Source organism: Hippopotamus amphibius, chromosome 15 (assembly GCF_030028045.1).
Source record: "Hippopotamus amphibius kiboko isolate mHipAmp2 chromosome 15, mHipAmp2.hap2, whole genome shotgun sequence".
Lineage (NCBI taxonomy): Eukaryota > Metazoa > Chordata > Mammalia > Artiodactyla > Hippopotamidae > Hippopotamus > Hippopotamus amphibius.
This window is the reverse complement of record NC_080200.1, coordinates 2112632-2122170: the sequence shown is the minus strand read 5'-3', so window position 1 is coordinate 2122170 and position 9539 is coordinate 2112632. Positions and strand designations below refer to the sequence as shown.

Here is a 9539-nt window from a genome sequence, read left to right as displayed (position 1 = left end):
GACCTGATGCAGCCAAAAATAAATAATTTTTTTTTAAGTTTTAAGATGGTTTTTTTTGTCATTTCAGTCTGAGAAATACTTGATTATTTCAACAAAACCCCGATATACTGGAGGGCTCATATATATCTAGAAGTAAAACACATGACGATAATTGTAGGAAAACCAGGAGAATAGAAATGAAGTCTTTCCTGTCGCATTGGTTTTTTCCACTTCCTTTCCCAGTGGCTTACTTCCTTTCAAAGTTAGAACCAGTAATATCCTTTTTCCTTGTTTACTCTACTGCAAAACTGATGTCTGCTCCTTTGCTCTGGGGCCAGGTTACGTGGCGCCTCACCATGGAGAATGTTGACATGGGTGGTGGGGGTCATTCCTTTGACACCAGGCTCCTGGTCCCAATATCAAGGCCAACAGGTAGGAGCACCACATCTCTGCCATGAAGGTCAAGCTTAATTCAGGTGTCTACTCCCTGAGTGGCTCTGTCACGGTGAAATCCTTGAGGGGATCTGTAGATGCGTAATCTATAAGGCACCAATTTCTCTCCCATGTGAAGAAAATTTCTGATGTGTTTGCAGTTAAGGATAAAAACAATTAAGGGGCTTCCCTGGTGGCACAGTGGTTAAGAATCTGCCTGCCAATGCAGGGGACACAGATTTGAGCCCCAGTCTGGGAAGATCCCAAGTACCATGGAGCAACTAAGCTCGAGAGCCAGAAGTACTGAAGCCCACGCGCCTAGAGCCCGTGCTCCGAAACAAGAGAAGCCACCGCAATGAGAAGCGCGAGCACTGCAAGGAAGAGTAGCCCCCACTCGTTGCAAGTAGAAAAAGCCTGTGTGCAGCAACGAAGACCCAACACAGCCAATAAAGAAATAAAAATAAATTAAAAAAAAATCATCTTTAAAAAAAAAATTGTTGCTTCCCTAGTGGTCCAGTGGTTAAGACTCTGTGCTTCCACTGCACAGGGCTGGGGTTTGATCCCTGGTTGGGGAACTAAGATCCCACAAGCTGCGCAGGGCAGCCAAAAAAAAAAAAAGGCTAAATCAAGACTGCAGCTGCATTGTTGAACACACAGACAGACAGACAGACACACAGACACACACAGACACACACACGCTTGAAACAACAGAGGCCCCAAGAGCAAATGGATGAGTTAATCAGATGACTCACTGGTTCAGATACCAGCTTGTGTGAAACACACTGGGCTGAGACACAGAAAACCTTTTCAGTATAATATCAACAGTACATCACTTGGAATATCCATTGATTAAAAGTTCGAAAGAAGCAAAATTAAAGCAAACACTTTGATGATAAACACGAGAGGGCAAAGCTGCAAAGAATAACAAAAATAATCAGTAGATGGTCAGCTCTGAGTGCTGGAGGGAGACGCCAACAAGTGCCCTAGGCCTGTTTATCTGTGTGCCTGGGAAGTCCATGGTGTTTGTTTAAATATGATACAAAACAAATTAACATTTTATTCTAGAATTCTCTTGGCTTCCTCAGGCTTATTGCTCAATTCACTCAGATTCTCAACCAAGCAAATAAAAATCTACACCTTCAAGTAATGGAACCAAAGTCTTCCTTGCTGGCACACCGGTGTCACGTGACACATGATCCCATCAAGGAAACCAACAGGAAGAGCAGCCACGGGTGAGCCCCTCAGGTCAGCAGCCTGCTGTCCACGGCGCACAAGGAAACCCCCAACTAGAAGGTCAAAGTCTGGAACTTGCCTGGTGGTCCAGTGGTTAAGAACCTGCCTTCCAATGCAGGGGATGTGAGTTCCATCCCTGGTCCAGGAGCTAAGATCCCGCATGCCACGGGGCAACTAAACTGCAACAAAAAACACCCAGTGCCACAACTAAGACCCAAATAAATAAATAAATATTTAAAAAAAAACACAAAAAATGAAGGTCAAAGCCATCAGAGCTGGGGGCGGTAGCTGGGTGCCCCCAGGGCAATACACCTATGCTCCCCCCTCAGTGTGGAAATGCCCCTTCCTCTGGGCCTCAATTCTCACCCAGGAGCAATCGCTCAGGTTGAAGTTCTGACCCAGAGAAACTCTCAAATCCATCAACCCTATCAGCAGCAGCTAAGACCCAAGGAGCCTCCCCTAAGTCTTCACAGACTGACCTTCACAGACTCACACTCAGAGCATCAGGAGGCCGAAAGGCAAGGTCCGGAGACAGCCGAGGGCAGCACAGCCTCAGAGGACACACCGCCCCCAGCACGTGTGTGGTGGGTCCCCTCCCCCATGCTCGTGGCTTCTTCCCTGGCATCCGCAGCTCCTTCTGCTGGTTCTGGGGGCCTGGGTGTCACCTGTTGTGGGGGAGGGGCAGCAAGACCCCAGGGCCCCTTCCTCCACCTCCTCACAGGCTCGGCTGGTCCCCGCCCCAGGTGATGCACCTGCTTCGAGCACCCTGAGTCAGTGACAGGAGACAGAGACCCCGGCCTCAGGGTGTACATGAGAACCTGCAGGACCCCCGCTTTCTCCTGTGTTCAGGGGTGACGGGGCAGGGAGCTTCCAGGGCACGTTCATGGTTTCCGTAACAAAATACTTACGGCTGATCCCTTCAGGAGACAGGCGTCAGTTCACTGACACCCTCGTGATAAGACATGGCTTGTGAGTTCCGCAGACTGCAAACGGCTCGCTCTCACGGGTCACCTTGGGCAGAACGGTCATCCATCCGCCTCTCGTGTGTCACCAGGAACCGGGACGGGACCAGAGCGGCACCGGCCCTGCACCTGGTAGGGAAGAGTCACCACCGTGTCCGTGAACACACGAGCCCATCTCTCCGCGCAGCTCCCTGTCACGCGGGGGCCCTCCTGCGTGTCCCCCACCACGGCGGTGGGAGACGGGGCACTCCCGAGACCCCTCCCCAGCCGCGTTCCCGGGCTCAGCCCCGCACAGTCCGCGTCCAGACAGCACGCCCCGCAGCAGGAGCCAAGGACGCCCCGACGAACGCGCTGCTCCGGGTGGACGGGAAGCGGGACAGGACGCCTCACCCCGCCCCTGCCGGACACCGAGGCCGCGGTGAGGGCAGCCCGGCGGGGCCAGGCCGGGGCCCCGGCAGCCAGCCCGACGCGCCCCTCGGGTCGCGTCCTCCCTCCGACCCCGCCGCGCAGAGGACTCGGGGAGGGACCCCGCCCGGGGCGGAGGGCTTCCTGGGGTGCGCACGGGGGGCAGCGGGGACCCGTCGGCGTCCAGCGGGCTCCTGCCGGTTCGCACCAGCCCCTCCTGGTCTCCGGCCCCGGCCGGGCACGCCCCACCCCGGCCTCGCTCCGGGCTCTCCCCGGCGTCCTCCCAGCGGCCCCGCGACCTGCGCAGGTGAGAGCGCTGCGGCCGGCGCCCCGGGGGCGGCGCCGGGCAGGTGCGCACGAGCCGGGCATGCGCACGAGCGCGGCCGAGGTTTAAGAGCCAAGGTCTTCCTCGCGGGCCGAAATTGCTCCGGCCCCAGGCTTTAATTGGACGCTGCTCCCGGGGCCCGCGCTCTGATTGGACGGTAATCCTTGCCCCGCCCCGACACTCAGTCCTCCTCGCCCTATCCTACCCCGATTGCAAGCTGCCCGGATCCCGCCCACTGACCGCTGATTGGACAGTTCAACCAGACCCCGCCCCTGCTCCTAAGTGACAGGTCACGGGGACACGCGTGGCGGATCCGCCCGCCTGGGAGTTGGGGTTCTTGCTGAGCCTACCGTGTGGTATCTGCCCGCCGCTGGGTGGCCCCCCTGTGTCCTCCTCCTGCACCTGGAGGTCCAGCCTCAGTGTCCACGCGGGTCGCTCCATATCCAGAGTGAGGATGAGAAAAGGCGGGACAAGGCAAGGGCCGAGGCCACCGTGGAAATGTTCCGTTTAAAAACAAAGACTCTTAGTTACAGCACCACGTGCAAGGCAGGTTCGCGTTAGATTTTGACGTGTGACCTTTGACACGGGAAAGCCCCGCCCCTCGTCCGCTCTCCCCGCCTCTGGGGTTTGAAATCTGCAACCCGAGGGCCAGGGACATTTGCCCCGTGGGAAGTCGGAACCCGAGGCCCCAGATTCCATGCAGAACTGGTCTCAGCACAGCCACAGGTGTGAGATGACACAGTTCTCAGGTGTGCATTTTACACTGCAATGAAATGCTTTTTAGATCTGTTTTTTAGTGTGTCGCTAGGAAATTTTGAAATATAAAAAGGCTGTGATATCCCTGAAAGCAAACTGAACTCCTATTTTAACTGATATAAGAAAAAGCAATAAGAGCTTAAATAAGTTTGCGTTGGATCTGAAAACTCTTAATATTCTGATTAAATGAGGCCACTTACAGCATTTCATATCAACTTGAGTTGGAGTAAAAAACTAAACTTTTAGATGATTGACCATTTTACTTATAAATATTAGAAAAATTCACTTTCTGTGGTTGGCAAAACTGTTTTATTCAGTTTCATTAAAATTATAGTTCCGGGGAACAAAATTTTATTTTATTTTATTTAGTTTTTTAAAGATTTATTTATTTGTATGTGATGGGTCTTTGTTGCTGAGTGTGGGCTTTCTCTAGTTGCAGCGAGTGGGGGCTACTCTTTGTTGCTGTGCACGGGCTTCTCAGTGCAGTGGCTTCTCTTGTTGCAGAGCGCCGGCTCTAGGCGCTCGGGCTTAGTTGCTCTGTGGCATGTGGGATCTTCCCGGCCTAGGGATTGAACCTGTGTCCCCTGCATTGGCAGACGGATTCTTAACCACTGCGCCGCCAGGAAAGTCCCGGGAACAAATTTTAGAATGCTTTCCTCCGATTACAAATAAGTTACTTTTGATTTGTACATTACTTAAAAAAATATTTTGTGTGTGAATCAATAATAAATGCTAGGACTTCCTAGGTGGCGCACCTGCCAATGCAGGGGACACCGGTTTGAGCCCTGCCCTGGGAAGATTCCACATGCCGTGGAGCAACTAAACCCGTGCACCACAGCTATTGAGCCTGTGCTCTAGAGCCCGTGAGCCACAACTACAGAGCCCATGTGCCGCAACTATTGAAGCCCACACGCTTGGGGCCCGTGCTCCAAACCAAGAGAGGCCACTACAATGACGAGCCTGAGCACCACAATGAAGAGTAGCCCCCGCTCGCAGCAACTAGAGAAAGCCCATGTGCAGCAACGAAGACCCAACACAGCCAATAAATAAATTAAATAAATAATTTATAAAAAAGTTAATAATAAATGCTATTTCGAAAAAATTAGCCTGAGATTTGGAAATCTGTCTAAAAGTTGTGGATGAAGAATGTCACCTTCTGTATCAGTAAACAAAGGAAATTGCAGCCATCAAGCCATCACATTATAGCTGACTGCACCATGAGTCCTGAGGAAACTCAGGGTGAGAAAACACAGGATACTGGCCCCAGACAGCTGAGGTGCATATTGAAGGAATGATTTCAGTAAGCCCAGACTCTTGCATCTTCCCATACACAGAAAAGTGCTGAATTCCTTAACTTGGGATATCTGGGTTTTTTTTTAATTGACAGTAATCTTTTGTTCTGACTACCTCCTTTTGTTGGAAAACTCCTATATATCCTGGCTTCCTCCCCCGCCAGAACAGTCTCTCGGAATTATTTGACATGCTGTCCTAGGGCCTGAAGTCCTGTGAATGTCCACCGAATAAACTCTCAGTTTTCAGGTTGTGCATCTTTTTTTTTTTGGTTGACGATAGGCTGTATCTTCATGTCCTTTAATTATCCACAAAGTGTTCTCTATAGCTGGTTGTCCTAACCAAGATCCAACACAAACCATTTGTTGCATCTTTTTTTATTTTTAAAGTACTAGACAGTAAAATTGATATATAATTCTTTCAGTGTGCAATTTTATGAATTTTAGTATAAGGATAGTGTTTAAGTAGAGCTGAATTCTGTGCCCCACCCCCAATCCACATGTTAAAGGCCTGACCCCCAGCACCTCAGAGTGTGACTATATTTGGAGATGGGGTCTTTAAAGAGGTGATTAGGTTAAAATGAGATCCTATGAACTTCCCTGGTGGCTCAGTGGTTAATAATCTGCCTGCCAATGTAGGGTACACAGGTTTGAGCCCTGGTCCGGGAAGATCCTACATGCTGTGGGGCAACTAAGCCCAGGAGCCACAGCTATTGAGCCCACGTGCCACAAATACTGAAGCCCACGCACCTAGAGTCTGTGCTCTGCAACAAGAGAAGCCACTGCATTGAGAAGCCCATGCACCACAACAAAGAGTAGCCCCTGCTCGCCACAACTAGAGAAAGCCCGCACGCATCAACGAAGACCCAATGCAGCAATAAATAAATAAATAATAAAATAAAATGAGATCCTAATCATTTTTTTTTTCCTCCTTTTTTTTTTTCCTGGCTATGTCCCCGTGGCTTTGGCTTTTGGGACCTGAACCCAAGGCCATGGCAGTGAAAGTGCAGAGTCCTAACCACTTGACCACCAGGTAATTTCCCTAATCCCCATTTTAATCCAACACTAATCCAATCTGACTGGTGTTCTTATAAGAAGAGGAGATTAGGACATGGAGACATGGACGGACACAGAAAGACAGTGATGTGAAGACATGGGGAGAATACAGCCAACTACAAGCCAAGGAGAGGCCTTGGAAAGAACCAACACTGCTGATACCTTGATCTTAGAAGGCTGAACTTCTAAGCCTCAAGGACTGGAAGAAAAATAAATTTCTGTTGTTTAAGCCACCCAGTCTGTGGTATTTTGTTATGGCAGCCCCAGCAAATCGATATATCTCGTGATCAAGAGAGTGTTTTGTTGGCACAAGGATAGGAGAATCAGTGGAATGGAGTTTACAAGTCCAGTGGTGGACCCTGCAGTTAGTTCTGCCAAAAAGCAATTCAAGGTAGAAATGTTCTGGAACACCTGGAAATCCATGTAAAAATAAACTCTAATTCCAATTTCACACTATAAACAAAAAATATTTTGAGATGGATTGTAGATCTAAATGTAAAAGCTAAAGTACAAAGTTTTTTTTTTAATTCTAATTGATTTACAGTTGTGTTAGTTTCAGACGTACAGCAAAGTGATATAGACGTGTGTGTGAAAAATATATATTTTCAGATTCTTTTCCCTTATAGGTTATTATAAAATATTATCATTCCCTGTGCTATACAGTAGGTCCTTGTTGTTTATCTATTTTATATATAGTAGTGTGTATGTGTTAATCCCAAGCTCCTAATTTATCCCTCCCTCACTTTCCCCTTTGGTAACCCATAACTTTGTTTTCTGTCTGTGAGTCTTTTTGTAAAAAAATTCATTTTTTTACCTTCCACATGTAAGTGATATCATATGGTATTTGCCTTTCTCTGACTTACTTCACTTAGTATGATAATCTCTAGTTGCATCCACGTTGCTGCAAATGGCATTATTTCATTCTCTTTGTTTTTTTATGGCTAATATACCATTGTATATATGTACCACATCTTCTTTATCCATCTATCTGTCCATGGACATTAGGTTGCTTCTGTGTCTTGGCTATTGTAAATAGTGCTGCTATGAACACTGGGGTGCACCTCTCTTTTCAAATTAGAGTTTTTGTCTTTTCCAAATATACGTCCAGGTGTAGGATTGCAGAATCATGGTAGCTCTATTTTTAGTTTTTAAGTAACCTCCATACAGTTGTCCACAGTGGCTGCACCAACTTACATTCCCACCAACAGTGTAGGAGGGTTCCATTTTCTCCACACCCTCTCCAGCATTTATTCTTTGTCGACTTTTTAATGCTGGCCATTCTGACCGGTGTGCAGTGATACTACATTGCAGCTTTGATTTGTATGTCTCTAATTATTAGCGATGTTAAGCATCTTTTCATGTGCCTGTTGGCTATCTGTAAAATACAAAGTTTTGAGAAGAAAACATTAGGGACTATCTTTGAGTTCTGGGGACAAAGAATTATTAGACAGGCTCCAGAAAGCATGAGCTACAAAGGAAAAAAATGATAAAATACATTTCATCAAACTATAATTTAAAAAATGGAACATACTGGCTGTTTTGAGATGCAGGTGTTATTATTATTCAGGTATGGCGAGGCTGGCAGTTTAGATGTGTTCTCACAGATCCCCAGAGGAGGGTGCTCACAGGGCCACATGGGGAGGCACCAGGTGGGCTCAAGAGGCAGCAGGATGAAGGCGGAACGTGGGCAAGAAGCTCTATTGTGGTCCCCTGGGGAAGCAACAGGCAGGCAGGCAGGGTGAGGAGGCTCAGCACCAGCTGCTTTGGATGAATCCAGGGCTCTGGGGTGGAGGGGCTGCCCGGGGTGACTGGGGCAGGGGACAGTGGCCCTGAGCATGGGAGCCCTGGAGAGGAGGGGCTGGGGTGCAGCCCTGTACTGGCTGGTTTGCGTGTGAAAGATGCAGTCATGGGCCAGTTGTTTACTGTCTCTAGGAACTGGCCACCCCTGGGAGGGGCTGTCCTTTTAGAGTCAGTGAGGCCCCAGGTGTCAGAGCATCAGGACACAGAAAATATTACAAAAAGGTATGAGTAATACATTGGTGAGGAGGTGGAGAAACTGGAAGCCCTGTACACTTCTGGTGGGAAAGTAAAATGGGGCAGCTGCTGTGGAAACGTTTGATGGTTGCTCAAAAAGTTACACAGAATTAGCATATGATCCTTTAATTCCACGCCTAAGTATTGTGAAAATAAACAAAATCCTCATTTAAAATGGAGTCGGGGAGTCCCTCCCATCAGGAAGCACACAGGAGGCTCCTAGATAGCTTCCACCACAAGAGGGCAGACAGCAGGATCAAGCAGTATCAGCGGTATTTTGTCTTGTGGAACTGAAAACCACAGCCACAGAAAGATAGAGAAAATGAAAAAGCAGAGGACTTTGTACCAGATGAAGGGACAGGATAAAGCCCCAGAAAAACAACTAAATGAAGAGGAGATAGGCACCCTTCCAGAAAAAGAATTCAGAATAATGATGGTGAAGATGATCTAGGACTTTGAAAAAAGACTGGATGCAAAGATCAAAAAGTTTACCAAAGACCTAGAAGAATTAAAGAGCAAACAAACAGAGATATGCAACACAACAACGGAAATGAAAAATACACTAGAAGGAACCAATAGCAGATTCACTGAGGCAGAAGGGCGAATAAGTGACCTGGAAGACAGAATGGTGATCATCGCTGATGCAGAAAAGAATAAAGAAAAAAGAATGAAAAGAACTGAAGACAGCCTAAGAGACCACTGGGACAATGTTAAACGCACCAACATTCGCATTATAGGGGTCCCAGAAGGAGAAGAGAGAGAGAAAGGACCTGCGAAAATATTGGAAGAGATTATAGTTGAAAACTTCCCTAACATGGGAAAGGAAATAGCTGCCCAAGTCCAGGAAGTGCAGAGAGTCCCAGGCAGGATAAATCCAAGGAGAAACACGCCAAGACATATATTAGTCAAGTTGACAAAAATTAAAGACAGAGAAATGTTATTAAAAGCAACAAGGGAAAAACAACAAATAACATACAAGGGAACTCCCATAAGGTTAACAGCTGATTTTTCAGCAGAAACTCTGCAAGCCTGAAGGGAGTGGCATGATATATTTAAAGGGATGAAAGG

The 9539-nt window shown here is 47.9% G+C and overlaps 1 long non-coding RNA gene across 2 annotated transcripts; it reads right to left on the bottom strand.

Annotated features, from left to right (window-relative positions):
• Positions 1 to 1722: 1722 nt before the first annotated feature.
• LOC130836539 (uncharacterized) lies at positions 1723 to 3340 on the bottom strand. Of its 2 annotated transcripts, none has more exons than XR_009049168.1 (3): positions 3169 to 3340; positions 2549 to 2735; positions 1723 to 1823 (listed from the first exon to the last, which is right to left on the bottom strand). It is a non-coding gene; the product is annotated as an uncharacterized LOC130836539 (long non-coding RNA). The 2 variants fall into 2 exon arrangements; XR_009049167.1 differs by having other exon boundaries at positions 1738 to 1823; positions 2553 to 2735.
• Positions 3341 to 9539: the final 6199 nt, after the last annotated feature.